The following is a 14017-nucleotide window of genomic DNA, read 5'->3' as shown; positions in this document are numbered from 1 at the left end:
ATATATACTAACTGCTATGAAGTTTTATTTGAAATACTATGAAACAGAGAAACAAATGAAGTAAGTCCAGCCAGTCCAGTCATTAGCTGTTACAAGTAGCAAAATCATATCAACTAATGTCTAAGTGGCTACAGGGATATATCGGGAGCCACACTCAGGCATAAAATTAAGGTCCCATAGGCAGAGCTTGATCAAGAGACATGAGGCAGGCTTAAAATCTGACACTCATTCAAACAGATTTTCTTTCATTATTCAACATTTGAATAGAAAAGAGGCTGATTCCTCCACGGAGGTAGAGCGGAAAAGGAGGACTCCCAAGGGCAGTACTCAGTCTCCTGTGCAGGATCAAGAGCGGCTCAGCTCTGGCCTCACACTGGCTGCACCACTCAGCAAAACAAAAATCCTACAAGGAAACCAGACTCACCCTTCTAAGAAGGCTTTCTGGCAACCATCTGTTGCTATTCAAGCCTGCATCTAGGGTATCCCATCACCCACCCCAAACACACACACATACATACACACCCTCAAGATGCTTATCGAAGCATTCCTTTCGATCACACAAGATACTTTCCTTGAGAGAATTCCTGATAAGTATGGTTTTCTCCCTCTCACATTTCCAGGCCCTTTCAGCACCTCTGAAAGACAGGTGCATGCACAGCTCCATAATCTATCTCTAGCCCCGTTTTCAGGCCCAAGGTTGCCAAGCAGTTGATGGCTGGGGGGGCTCCCTCCCTTCCCACAGCTGGGCTGAGGCTGCTGCCTTGGACGCAAGCTCTCGATTCTGGCTCCTGAAGTGGTAACCGGCACCTGCACAGTGCTTACCTGTGAGCTAAGTGCTCGAGACCACAGACAAAGCTTAACATACGGTTCCTACCTTTAAAGACCGTTGAATCTAGACTCCTCGGGAGGATCCAAAGTTTGCTTTTTCTTTCACCTCTGTCGATCTTAGGCTAGAGCTTCCAGCTTTGTGCTAGGCAAAACTGCAAAGGATAGTAATAATCACTACCAGAGACATATAATCATACCACAGACGGAGCTAATCAGACTCTCAGAGAGATTAAGTAACTTTCCCAGGGTCAATCAACTATTTAAATCATACAGCTAGGACCGGAGTCTAGACGCTCCATACTTCAAAGCTCAGATTCCCCATTCCCACCCCCTACCTAGCTTGGCTCTCCGTGTTGCTCTCAACTAGTTAAAGTGTTAGCTGACAACAGAGTAAGTAAAGTATGTTTTAAAAAAATCTCTCAAGGTCCAAAGGAATAAAGTCATAGTGTTGGTGACAGTGAGGTTGGTTTATTTGGGCAAAGGGCCTGACCTGACAGCCTTTTTATTCCACTGATTTATGAGGCCCACCTCACTGAGATTAAAATGGTATTATCAAATTCCATAATTACCATATTTGTACAAGAAATTGGAACTCTGTAGTGAACCATTTTATTATTTCTGTCAAAACAAGAGCTTATGACTTGTCAAGTCACTTAACCATGGACCTCATTTTCTTTATTTTGAAGTGACAGGGTCTGGCTGGCTGATCTCTGTGTCATTTTTCAGCTCTGATCCTTTTTACCACATATGCTGAATTCTTAGTTTATATTGCAAGTTGTTCTGGTTAGGTGTGGTTTGGTTTGGTCTTTCCAAACCATGATATTGATACTGTTTCATTCATTTACTTCATACCTATTTATTTGGGGTCTATTCTGTGCGGGAGACCCTCTTTCAGACCTCGGGGAATGCAGAGTGAATAAAAACATCCAAACCCTCATGAAGTGGAGATGATGGGCCAAGATGATCAATAAACAAATAAACAGACCATTGTCATTTGGTAGAAAATGCTGTAGGGAAAACTGGAATGGAAAGCAATGGAAAGGAGACAGGCAGTGAAAGCTGAGTCCTGCTCTTACGTCCGTGGTCAGGGAAGGCCCTTTTAATGAGGTGACATTTAAAGAGACCAGGAGCCTTAGAACTTTTTTTATCCTTAATGTATGATTGTGGGATATTGTAAATTTGACAAGACTTCGAAGTTGTCAGGAGATAGGAGCAAAATGGGCCCTGGTGAAGGTGCGTAAGAGTTTGAGTTTCAACCTCGCTTTTTCCCCTCACATCCTGTGGGTCCCAGGATTTTCACAAATGAGCTTTTCTTGCTTCTGTGATTCTAAATATTCTATATTAACATTTTAATGACTTTTCAAATGTACTGAATCTACTTATTTATATAATTTTTGCCAATGGGGATTATGGCTATTAACAGTAAATTCAAAAGGCTATGAAAACTGAATTTACAGGATTTTAAGAAGCAGGGTTTTGATTTGCATGTAAACTTTGCATCCAGATTTACAGTATTTCTCTCCTCAGCTTCACAAGCGACAGGCTAGAGGAAGAACCTAAGTTTAGGAATGTGTGGGAAGGAGTTAAAGATTCCAGGAGCAGGCTGAAAATACTGCTTTCAAAGGGGTGGGTGTGGTTTCGTTTTTGTTTTTGTTTTTCCTGGATTCCTAGATCTTGCGTCTACAGGCTCATTTACTGCCTATCTCACATTTGTCTTGGAGACTAGGAGCATGGATCCCCAAGAAGATGAGTGGTAGATGTTACAGGCCAAAGGCAGGTCCCTGAGCGTTAAGAGAAAAGAAGTGGGCAAACCCCAGGCAGTGAGGTTTCTAAGGTGCGTTCCAAAATAGGTGGAGAAGAAAAGGATTGACTTTGTCTCTAAATCCAAAACATTAGAACCTAATATATATAACAAAGGCTAAGCCATCGCAGATCATCTTATTTTAGACCCTGTCACTCTGAAAATGCCCTTTAGGACTGAGATAGAGCATTAAACCCCTTTGTTCTACTCTCCCGGCCTGGATTTCCTGCAGCCAAATTCTTTCTCCCTCTGTCTCTACGTCCACGACTGTTGATTGCCAGATTGTTAGGTAAGAGAACACTTAACAAGTAATTATTAGTAAGGAATTAACACCTAATTAATTAGGGGAGGATTATGTGCTACATAGTTATTATTGACAATGTTTAGCAGGTTTATCACCTCAGTCAACAAATTTTTATTGAGCTTCTATTCTATGTAAGAATATAAAACAGGCACCAAGAATATGAGGAGTTGGAAAAAATAGCCTCTTTTCTCAAGAAGTCTATTTAGAAAATGAGACTATAACATAAGATACATACAGCAGAAAATCATGGTTTTGGTTCCAATTGAGTTCTACAGATATTCCACGACAGGGATAATTTCCTATTGGACTGAAGGTAAAAGTCCCAGACAGGGATGGAACCTGAGTTAGACTTTGGGGAGTGAGTAAGGATTTGACAATTGGAGTAGGGTGAGGAGGGCAGACTAGGCTGCAGGGAAGGGGAGAGATAAGGTAGGAATGCAAGTGGTGAATAAGAGTTAGGGGGCTGGAATACCTCCTAAATATCCCAAACAAGGTTGGAGACGAAGGTCAGGGACATTGTGGAGGACCTTGGGGTTTGTTGTATATTTTAATAAGGAGAGAGCTATTCAAGAGCATGAACAAGGGCAAAAGATGATAAAAGTGATATTTAAAGGAAAATAATCTAGTTCTGTAGCAGCATAGAGTGTTGATAAACTAATTAGGATGTTCCTATAGATGTTTAGGAACAAAGCAGTCAGGTTGATCCAAAGAAGTGACAATGAAAATGAAGGAGAGGGACTTCCCTGGTGGCGCAGTGGTTAAGAATCCGCCTGCCAATGTAGGGGACACGGGTTTGATCCCTGGTCCAGGAAGATCCCACGTGCTGCAGAGCAACTAAGCCCGTGCGCCACACCTACTGAGCCTGCGCTCTACAGCCTGTGCTCCGCAACAAGAGAAGCCACCACAATGAGAAGCCTGCGCACCACAATGAAGAGTAGCCCCCGCTCGATGCAACTAGAGAAAGCCTGTGAGCAGCAATGAAGACCCAATGCAGCCAAAAAAAATTTTTTTAAATAAAAAGGAAGGAGAAAATGTAAGAAACCATATAAAGGAAGACTCAGAAGGATTTCACTAATGGTGGTGTCTCATAGGATGAGAGGAAAATCATTCCAAGGTCTTAAGTCTGGGTCAATAGTGGTGTTAGTGACAGAGCCTGGGAAATGAAATCTGAAGGGGGTACCTGGATAGGGTGAAGGTGACCGATGTGATTTAAACAGGTTGAATTTGAGGTGACCATGGAACAGCCAAGTGAAAATCTTCATTGGAGTGAGAGAGTGGCATGGACATACATACACTACCAAACGTAAGGTAGATAGCTAGTGGGAAGCAGCCACATAGCACAGTGAGATCAGCTCGGTGCTTTGTGACCACCTAGAGTGGTGGGATAGGGAGAGTGGGAGGGAAACCCAAGAGGGAGGAGATATGGGGATATATGTATATGTATAGCTGATTCACTTTGTTATAAAGCAGAAACTAACTTACCATTGTAAAGCAATTATACTAAAATAAAGATGTTAAAAAAAATCTTCATTAGAAAGAAATATAAGTCCAACAAGGGATATTCATTTAGCAGAAGAAAAAGATCAGAAGAACAGACAGTTTTGTTTCCTTCGCTCAAAATAAAGACCTAAATACTAAAAAGATAGCTAAAATGACATAGCAGAAAAAATAGGGATTACAAAATTGTGAACTGTTTAGCATCATTTTGGTTTGGGGTACAGTGGGTCTTTTTTTTTTTTTTTTTAACATTTATTTATTTATTTTGGCTGTGCCAGGTCTTAGTTGTGACATGAGGGATCTTTGGTTGTGGCATGAGAACTCTTAGCTGCGGCATGTGGGATCTAGTTCCCTGACCAGGGATTGAACCCAGGCCCCCTGCGTTGGGAGCTCAGAGTCTTAGCCACTGGACCACCAGGGAAGTCCCTGGTTTTTGTTTTTTAAATTGAACAAAGGGACAGTTATAGAAGGCTCTGGACTGAGGGCTGGGAAGGAAAGCCATTGGTTGCCATATCACCATATTGCTGAGTAATATTTGGAGATGCCCTGCTAGGGTTTTAGCCTCAGCATTTCAGGGCTGCAAGGACTTTGAGAGACTCTGCATACTAGATATGAGGAAATGGAAGCCTGGAGAGGGTGCCTGGCTTTCCCACAGCCCCACAGTGAGTGAGAAGTCAGGGTTGGATCTCAGTCCAGTATTCCTTCCTTTCCCCAATACTGCTAGTCATGAGGTGCACTACCTTCCTGACTCTTTAGGGAACATTTTTACATAGTTCTATGGTAGGAAGCCTGAGGAAAATGTTCACAGATTGCGTCATCAGAAAGCAAAATGGATGGCCTAACAAGAGCGCTAAGTACATAGCAACAAAGGCAAGAAATGATGTGGGGCAGCATGTGTGTGCCCTGTTAGATCAGCTTGCCTTCAGTTAAGGGAGCCATTTTCAAATGATATCAGAACAAGTTGAAATGGGCATGATCTACACAGGGAATGATTTGCTATAGTACATTTAAGTAGCCCTAGATAGATTTCAAGTGAGGTTGTTCAGTGTCTTTCCATACATATTTTTAAAGGTTCTGAAGAATAGGATTGCTATCCAACTATCTGGGATGGGAGAAGTATGTAATTCAGTTTGGAGGCAGGAGGATGGAGTACTTCTTTCTATATTTTATTTCCTTATTCCTGTCCCAACTTTTTCCAAAAAGGAAATTGAAATAGTGCAATATGAGATTTAGGAATCAGAATATAGCTTCTTAGCAAAACCAGACCCAGTGTGCCCAATGTGTTCTGGTCTCTTTATGGAATGTTTTTAGGCCTTTTCTTTTCTTTTTTGCCCGTGCTGCTGAGCAGCTTGCAGAATCTTAGTTCCCTGACCAGGGATTGAACCCGCACCCTCAGCAGTGAAAGCACAGAGTCCTAACCACTGGCCCGCCAGGGAATTCCCTAGGCCTTTTATCCTTGTGCCAAACTTACCAGATGTGGTACGAAATTACCCACTGATTGGATTCAGTATACCTTAGCTCTAAGGAGGACATGTATGTAATAGGATAAATTAAAAAAGAAATTATCAAACAAATGATGGATTTACATTTGTTATCAATCAGTAAAAATGTTGACTATTTCTTATATCTAGGTTACTACGCTGTTTGACTCTAATAATAATGGGTTATTAGATGATCCTTGCCCTAGTGAAGACAGATGACAGTTGAGGAGAATGGCCAAGTCAAGGCTTATGAAGGGTATGAGTCATGATCTGCCCTTTGAAGGGTGAGCAGGACTTGGGGTGGCAGAGGGCAGAGGGTTTTAGGCAGGGGAACTGTGGGGACTCCTCAGGGAGATCCTCAGGGAGGAATACGTAAGGCCTGTGGGGGGACTAGTTCTGCAGGGAGGATGCTGTAGTTTCAAGAGAACATTGCTGACCCCTGTAAACGGTGCACGGGCTGTGGGCTATTCTAACTGAGGTCATAGATTTGCAGGATTTGTCTATGATTTCCAAGTCCTGGAGTTCACTGGGAGGTGGTAAGAAATTAGCCATTAATGAAGATTGTATTTTACTCTAGTTTCCTTTTTAGCAGTTACAAAAGTGCTAAAGGCAGATCCAAACTGGATGTCATTTCATCTGAACTATGAAAATTATGCTCCCAGGAGTGTCAGCAGTAACCTTGTTTCCCCTCTCACCTAAAATAGGCTGTTAGTGGTAACTGATGCTCTATTTCACAAAGTACTACTAACTCAGCTATGTGATTCAGATCTTGTGAGTCCTGCCACTGCCTGTGCTTCAGCCGGAAGAATACTTCCTGAGGACTAGTTAAGGGTTTACCCTCTGAAAATTAGGGTCAACCCTAGGGCTGGAGGGAGCTTTCTCTGGGGCTCAGGGCTCCTTCCCTGCAAAATTCTCCCAGGAGCCTCTCTTGCCCTTCACCATCTTCCCTCTCTTCCAAGCAGGACTGACCTAGTGAAAATACAGCAACAGTCAATTTTCTTTTGAAGTAGGTATTTACCTTGTATTCAGGTAACACTGTGCCCTCTGCCTCTTGAACAGAGTGCTGGGAGGCTCTTAACTTCTACTCAGATAATCCAGGGAGAGAACCTGTTTAAAAGGTTGAAATTAAAGTGAGTCAAACCAGGATAAGAAAAGAGATAGTGCACATCTTCCTCACCAGACCCGTAGCCCCTGAAGTGTCCAGCTTGCAAAATCAGGTTCTAACACCTTTATGTATGCCACTTAATGAGTCAGAAGAGCTTCTGGAAGTAATACGGTCTGAAACTTTTGATAAGCTTTGATGTTTTAAATGAGGCATTCTTAAACTTAAAATAATTATCTCTGGCCATTGGATTTTTTTGTATGTGTAATAGCATGCTGGCATTTCTTTTTCTTTTTCTTTTTTTTTTCTGATTGAGTTGACACGCAGCAACTCAAGCAAATATCTTGCCTGATATTTGGTAGACAAAACAAAAAAAATTAACGTGCCTGTGGAGTGGAGGTGAGAGGACCTCTGCTATTCCATATTCAGATGTAAAGAACCTCTATGTGCTTTATGAGCTACAGAATTGCCCACTCTCTGTGCTTTGCCCCTCTTCTCATTGGCTCTGGGCACTTTGAGGTTGCTGGCAACCATGGAGTATCAGTTACAGTTTTGGTGCTGGACCATTTGTTAGGAAATCCTATTTATTCTCTCTTGGTTTGTCAAGCCCAACGGTGGGCGCGGGGGATATATTTCTGCTAGTGAAACTTTGCTTGATAAAATAAAACAATTTTTTTTCTAACAAAAATCACCTCTAGGCTAAACTCTTTCTGTATTTACCACTGATTATTTTTTGCTTATGTGAAGCACGCATGGTAAAATCACGTTTCTCTGTAGGCTATTAGATGAGAATTCAACTCACTTCCATAAGCATTTGTTGAGCACAAGCTCAGAATGGGGCAAGGAGCAGGGGATACAAAGATGAATAAAACACACCCTCTGCTTACAGTCTGGTAAGGGAACTAGCATTCAGGCAGTTAACCAAGGATGTGACAATGGCCTTGTGACCTGATTCAGTGGCAGGGGCCATCCTGTTTCTAGCAACACTTATATTTGAGAAAAGGTCAAGTAAGAGGCTGACTTGAGGACCAAGAAGTATTTTCAAAATAAGACTATTTATTGTTTGAGTCATCTGGTGAGATCCCTATTTTAACTCTTTAATTTATTGCCTTTGCCATCATAAATTGCTATGTATTCAAGGATGATTTTATTATATATATTTGGGGGAAGTGGGTATAAAAAGTTACATTATCACTGAGGCATCCTCATTTTAAACACCTGCATGTACACTTACGTATTGTGAAATTTGTCTTATCTCATCATTTTGCTTCTCAGGGTCACACTGTGCTCTTTGCTTTTGTTTTGTTTTTTGCATTATATTGATTAATGAATTATATTAATAGATTTCTAAGCATCAAGACCTTTTTATAACCTAGAACAAACCACTGATCATAGTGTTGTATTTTTGTTTAGAATATTTGTATATTTATTTAGGCTATCCTAGAGTAGATTTGGTATCAGAACCTCATAGAATGGATTTAGTGACATATATATCTTATTTTGGGGTCTGGATTAAATAACACAGTCATTGTTATTTATAGAAATTTCCTGTTATATTATCCTGGGTTATTTCTTATTTGGTGGTAGATATTTGACCTCCCCCTTTCAATATCTTCTATAGAGAGTTGTAATTGACTTTATAGTTTTTAAAACAAAGTTCAACAGCCTATGTTTTCCTAAACAATTGTCCATTTCATTTCACTTTAAAAGTTATTGGCAATAAAATGCACATAGAATTTTTTTTTTTTTTTTTTTTTTTTTTTTTGCGGTACGTGGGCCTCTCACTGTTGTGGCCTCTTCCGTTGCGGAGCACAGGCTCCGGACGCGCAGGCTCAGCGGCCATGGCTCACGGGCCCAGCCGCTCCGCGGCATGTGGGATCCTCCCGGACCGGGGCACGAACCCATGTCCCCTGCATCGGCAGACGGACTCTCAACCACTGCGCCACTAGGGAAGCCCTGCACATAGAATTTTAATAACAATATTTCATAGCCTCTGAATCGGTGGTTACATCCTATTTTTTTGTTCTACTTTGTATTCTTTCTTTCTCTCAATCTCCTTATATGTCATTAGATTTGTCAACACTTTCCTCATTTTACAATTTTTTCAATCTGTTTTTTCAAATAGCTATCAGACCACACATAGGAACTGATACGTTTATAATGACAGTAAAAGTGGCTTTTGATACTAGTGCTTTGGAATCCTGTGACATGAAGAGGTTTATTTAAAGATAGAAACTAATAGAATAATGGTTCTACTTGGAGCTACTTCCTTAATTGTTCAGAGCTACTGTTTCCCTTTGTATAAAATGGATGGTAAAGTGTGCTGCCCACTGCACAGCACTGCTACAATCACCAGGTGAGATAATGTATGGGAGTGCTTTGGAAACTATGATGCAGGTTCAAGCAAGGTCATGAAATATATCATTTCATGAAACATATGTTGCTTTGAGGCTGTATGGAAAAAACAAACAACCCCTTTCATAAATTTTTTCAAAGTACTTTTCTATATCACAAAGATCATGTAGACTTTCCTCTTTGAAACCATTTGCAAGATTTGTCCTGATGAATTATTTTAGTTCAGGGGAAAATATTTCCTCATCACCCTCCCCCTAACACAAAAAGTTCTCATTCTACTAAATTAGAAATGTGCACTAAAGACCCATTCAATAAAGGACACTGGAATGGAAATTAACTCAAGTCTGTTTTCAATTAATTTCAATTCCCCAAAGTGCCAAACTTTCCTTTTCTGTCACAGCAGTAATTGGAAAGTAATAGACAATCCTAAGTTTTTGTGGTCTTATGCCTGCTTTTGTGTGTGGAGTATACATTCTAGGTCAGTCTGGGGGAGGTTCAGGAGATTTTTCAGTATTCTTAGGCTTCTATTAACTTTATTAATATTACTAATTTTATTACTTGAATTTCATAAAAATCTGGTTATAACTTTTTAGGTTAATGTTTCAACATTCTTATTTCTCTATTGTGATCATTTTAGAGCCTTTTTAAAACATCAGGAACCCATTTTAAAAGAAAATTCTTCCCCAAAGCTATAGTATGTGAATTAGATGAGAACAGAGAGACTCTGGTTGAAGGGGATGGGAAGGGGGGCCCAAGACTCCACCAGCTTGGTGGCTTTCTCTCTCCTCCCAAGGCAGGCTCAAAAAAAAACTGAGGGCTTCAAAGAACAGACTAAAAACCATTGCTCTATATAATGATCAGACATGGTTTAGAGACAAACAGGCTTTTTTTTAAAAAACTTACCAGTATTTTTTCAAGAGTCTGCCAAGGCCCAGATGGATGTTATTAGAGGCTAGAATTGTTACTGTAGAGATGGAAAGAAAGGAGGAAGGCTGGGGAGGAGTAGAAGCATGATAACTTGGTGAAAATAACGTGGCAGTATCTGATTTATTCAAAGGCAGGCAGTGATTCAAGGACTATGAAGGGCAGAGTAAAGAATTACTGGGCCCAGAGAGTGAGGGATGCCCATAGGCAATGAAGCAGGCTACAAGTAAGATCTCAAAGGGAATTGCATAATGTAGTATAGCTCTTTCCAGAAAAAGTCATAGTACTTGTCCATGTAATCCTGTTATTTTCCCTTTTAAGATGTACTTTTCAAAATATATTACTCAATAATATGATCATCCTCTTCAAACTAGTAATTCTCTTCTGTAAACTTAGCCTAAAAAAGGTCTTAAATAAGGGGGAAAAAGCTATATTCTTTTTTATATTCATTAATTATAATGAAAAATAGAGAATGAGCCTAATATTCAATAATGGGGAGAGGGAAAGAAAACAATGATATAATTTCTCAAACGAGTATTTTTCAGTAATTAAATATAATGATTGTGAAACTATTTGGAGAAATTTAGGAGTTGAATCCACCAGTTCTGAAATCACAGAGACCTGAGTTCCAATTCTGTCTCCCTCTGCCATTTCTTATCTGTGATCCTGGGTACATCATTACCTCATTTTCCCAAGCCTCAATATGCTCATCTCAAAAATGAAGATAGGGCTTCCCTGGTGGCACAGTGGTTGAGAGTCCGCCTGCTGATGCAGGGGACACGGGTTCGTGCCCCTGTCCGGGAAGATCCCACATGCCGCGGAGCAGCTGGGCCCGTGAGCCATGGCCGCTGAGCCTGTGCGTCCGGAGCCTGTGCTCCGCAATGGGAGAGGCCACAACAGTGAGAGGCCGGCGTACCACAAAAAAAAAAAAATGAAGATAATGATCCAAACTAAACAGGACCAATATGAGGATTCAGTTAGAGGTGACAATATAAATAAAACATGAAGCATAGTGCTTGGCACACAGCAGCTGTTCAATAAAAGTTAGATGCTTATTCTCTATCAACAGATTTGTTGACAAACTTAAGGAAACTATTTCCTAGGAAAATATAAATTATAAAATTAAGTTAAAAAGTCGAAAAGACCAATTACTTTTGAAGAAATTGAATAGGGTTTAAGGATCTACTTTTTTTGAATTTTACTTATTTTTTATACAGCAGGTTCTTATTAGTCATCCATTTTATACACATCAGTGCATACATGTCAATCCCAATCTCCCAATTCATCCCACCCCCACCCCCAACCCCCACCACTTTCCCCCCTTGCTGTCCGTATGTTTGTTCCCTACATCTGTGTCTCAATTTCTGCCCTGCAAACTGGTTCATCTGTACCATTTTTCTAGGTTCCACATATATGCATTAATATACGATATTTGTTTTTCTCTTTCTGACTTACTTTACTCTGTATGACAGTCTCTAGAGGATCTATTTTTTAAAAAAGGCACTAAGACCAAATGTTTTCATAGCTACGCTCTACTCTCTTTCAATGAACAGATAATTGCAATTTAATTTTAAAATTTCTAGATTATAGAAAAAGATTTAAAAACTCTTTGATTCACTTTAATAAGCTAGGATAACATTAATTCCCCCCCATAGAATAAAAAACAAAGAGCAATAAATCCTCCACAGATCAAAATCACTCATGAATATAGATGCAAAAATGTCTAAATATTAACAAATAGAATCCAGCAGAGTATCAACAAAACTATATCCTATGACCAAGCAAATATCCCAGGAATGTAAGGATGATTCAACATCAGGGAATCGGTATAATTCATTATAATAATAAATTAAAGGAGAAAAAGGCAATTCTATCAATAGCTGCTAAAAGGACTGATAAATTCCTAATAAGGAATTTTAATAAAATAAGACTAAAAAGAAATTACTTAAATATGATATACATTATTTACCAAAGGTAGAAAATAAATATGATTCTAAGTGACTTTAAAGCCATTTACATTAAAATAAGAAGATGGATAATGATATCCACTGTCACTATTATTAGTAAACATTATTCTAGAAGCTCTAGCAAATATAATAAAATACAACAATGAAATAACCAGTATAAAATTTGAAAATAAGGATAAAAGTCACCTAGAAATACTTATTTTAAAAATCTTCCACAATTAATAAAACAATTTAGTAATGTGGCTACGTATAAAGTAAATATTAAAAAAAAAAGAGAGAGAGAGAGAGAATACGAAAACCAGCAACAGAGAATTGGAAATGGAAAAAATGCCATTCACAGTAGCAATAAAAATTATAAATTATTTAAGAATAAATTTAACAATAAAAGTACAGGAACTTTAAGAGAAAACTAAAAAATCTGATTGAAAAACCTAAAACAAGATTCAGACAAATGAGAACTATATTGCTCTTGGATGACAAGTTTTGATGTAAGAAAAATGCCAATTCTCCCACATTAATATATAAATCTATGCAATTCCAATGAAAATGTCAACATTTTTTTGTAATGGGTAAAATCATCATGTAGTACATTTATTCATATGGAAAAATAAATGTCAGGAAAAGCAAATTATAAAAAGAATAATAGATGACTTGCCTCATCAAATATTTTTAAAATACTGAAGAGCCATATAATTTGTGATTTTGGAATAGGAATAGTTAGATAGATCAGGATGGAATAGAGAGTCCATAGAAAAATAATAGATCTCAGTGTACATGAGAAATGGTATTTCAATTCCATGGAGGAAAATGATGATTTATGTAATAACTGGTGTAGCTACAAGTGGCTAGCTATCTGGAAAATAAGGAAAGTGAACACTCTCTCACCCCATATATAAAAACAAATTCCAGATGAATTAAATACTTAACAATAATAAAAACCTTAGAAGAAAATTTAGGAAAAATGTATATATAAAACTCTGGGGCTGAGGAGAGCTTTTAAAACCAACTCAAGAAACCAAGAAGCAATTAAGGAAAAATTTTATTTGACTTCATAAATTAAAAAAATGTGTCAATAGCAAAAGTGTCCACAAAGTCAAAAGACAAAAAGATAGATGGGATATTCATAAATCATGCGACAAATAAATATTTAATCTATATTATATAAAAGCCCTCATTAATTGATAAGGAAAAGGCAGATGACCCTATAGAAAAATATGCAAAGCAGAGGAATAGATAATCACAAAAGAGTAAATCTAAATGTCCAGTAAGTATATGTAGATATGCTTAGTAGCACTAGAAATTAGTAAAAGTAAGATGAAATATCACTTGTCATCCATCTGACTAGCAAGAACTAAAAAGCATTAACATCCACTATTGGCTGGGATGCAGGAGAAAAGGTACTCATGCAGTATTCTTGGAGGAAATGAGAAGATAGTCTTTTTGGAAAGCAACCTAGTCATATCTATTAAACCCCTACATACATAAAAGCACCAATATATATGGCTCTATGTACCAAGATGTTTGTCACAGCATTGTTTCAGTGACAAAATAATGGAAATAAGGGGAATGTCCATCAATACAGGAATGATTAACACAGGTCATTCCTACCATGGATATTATGCAGCCATTAAAAGTGATTTTTAGATCTCTACCAATTAACTTGGAAAGATTGCTACGATGTATTAAGTGAGAGAGATGATGCAGAGAGGTACAGTATGAACTACAATGACAGCTCCACCCCATATATGTATATTCCGT

At 38.7% G+C, this 14017-nt stretch overlaps 1 protein-coding gene and 1 long non-coding RNA gene across 2 annotated transcripts in view; one reads left to right on the top strand and one right to left on the bottom strand.

The window, feature by feature from the left end:
* Positions 1-14017, top strand: part of ARHGEF33 (Rho guanine nucleotide exchange factor 33) — a 79488-nt gene that overhangs the window by 9215 nt on the left and 56256 nt on the right. The gene's annotated exons all lie outside the window — the stretch shown is intronic.
* Positions 1-14017, bottom strand: part of LOC137205260 (uncharacterized) — a 47415-nt gene that overhangs the window by 8048 nt on the left and 25350 nt on the right. The window contains exons 5-6 of the long non-coding RNA XR_010934075.1: positions 6930-7018; positions 875-980 (exon numbers count right to left, since the gene is read on the bottom strand). This is a non-coding gene — a long non-coding RNA (uncharacterized lncRNA). The remainder of the gene's footprint in view (positions 1-874; positions 981-6929; positions 7019-14017) is intronic.

Source organism: Pseudorca crassidens, chromosome 14 (genome assembly GCF_039906515.1).
Source record: "Pseudorca crassidens isolate mPseCra1 chromosome 14, mPseCra1.hap1, whole genome shotgun sequence".
Taxonomy (NCBI): domain Eukaryota; kingdom Metazoa; phylum Chordata; class Mammalia; order Artiodactyla; family Delphinidae; genus Pseudorca; species Pseudorca crassidens.
The sequence above is the reverse complement of the archived record's forward strand: the minus strand, read 5'-3'. Positions and strand labels throughout refer to the sequence as shown.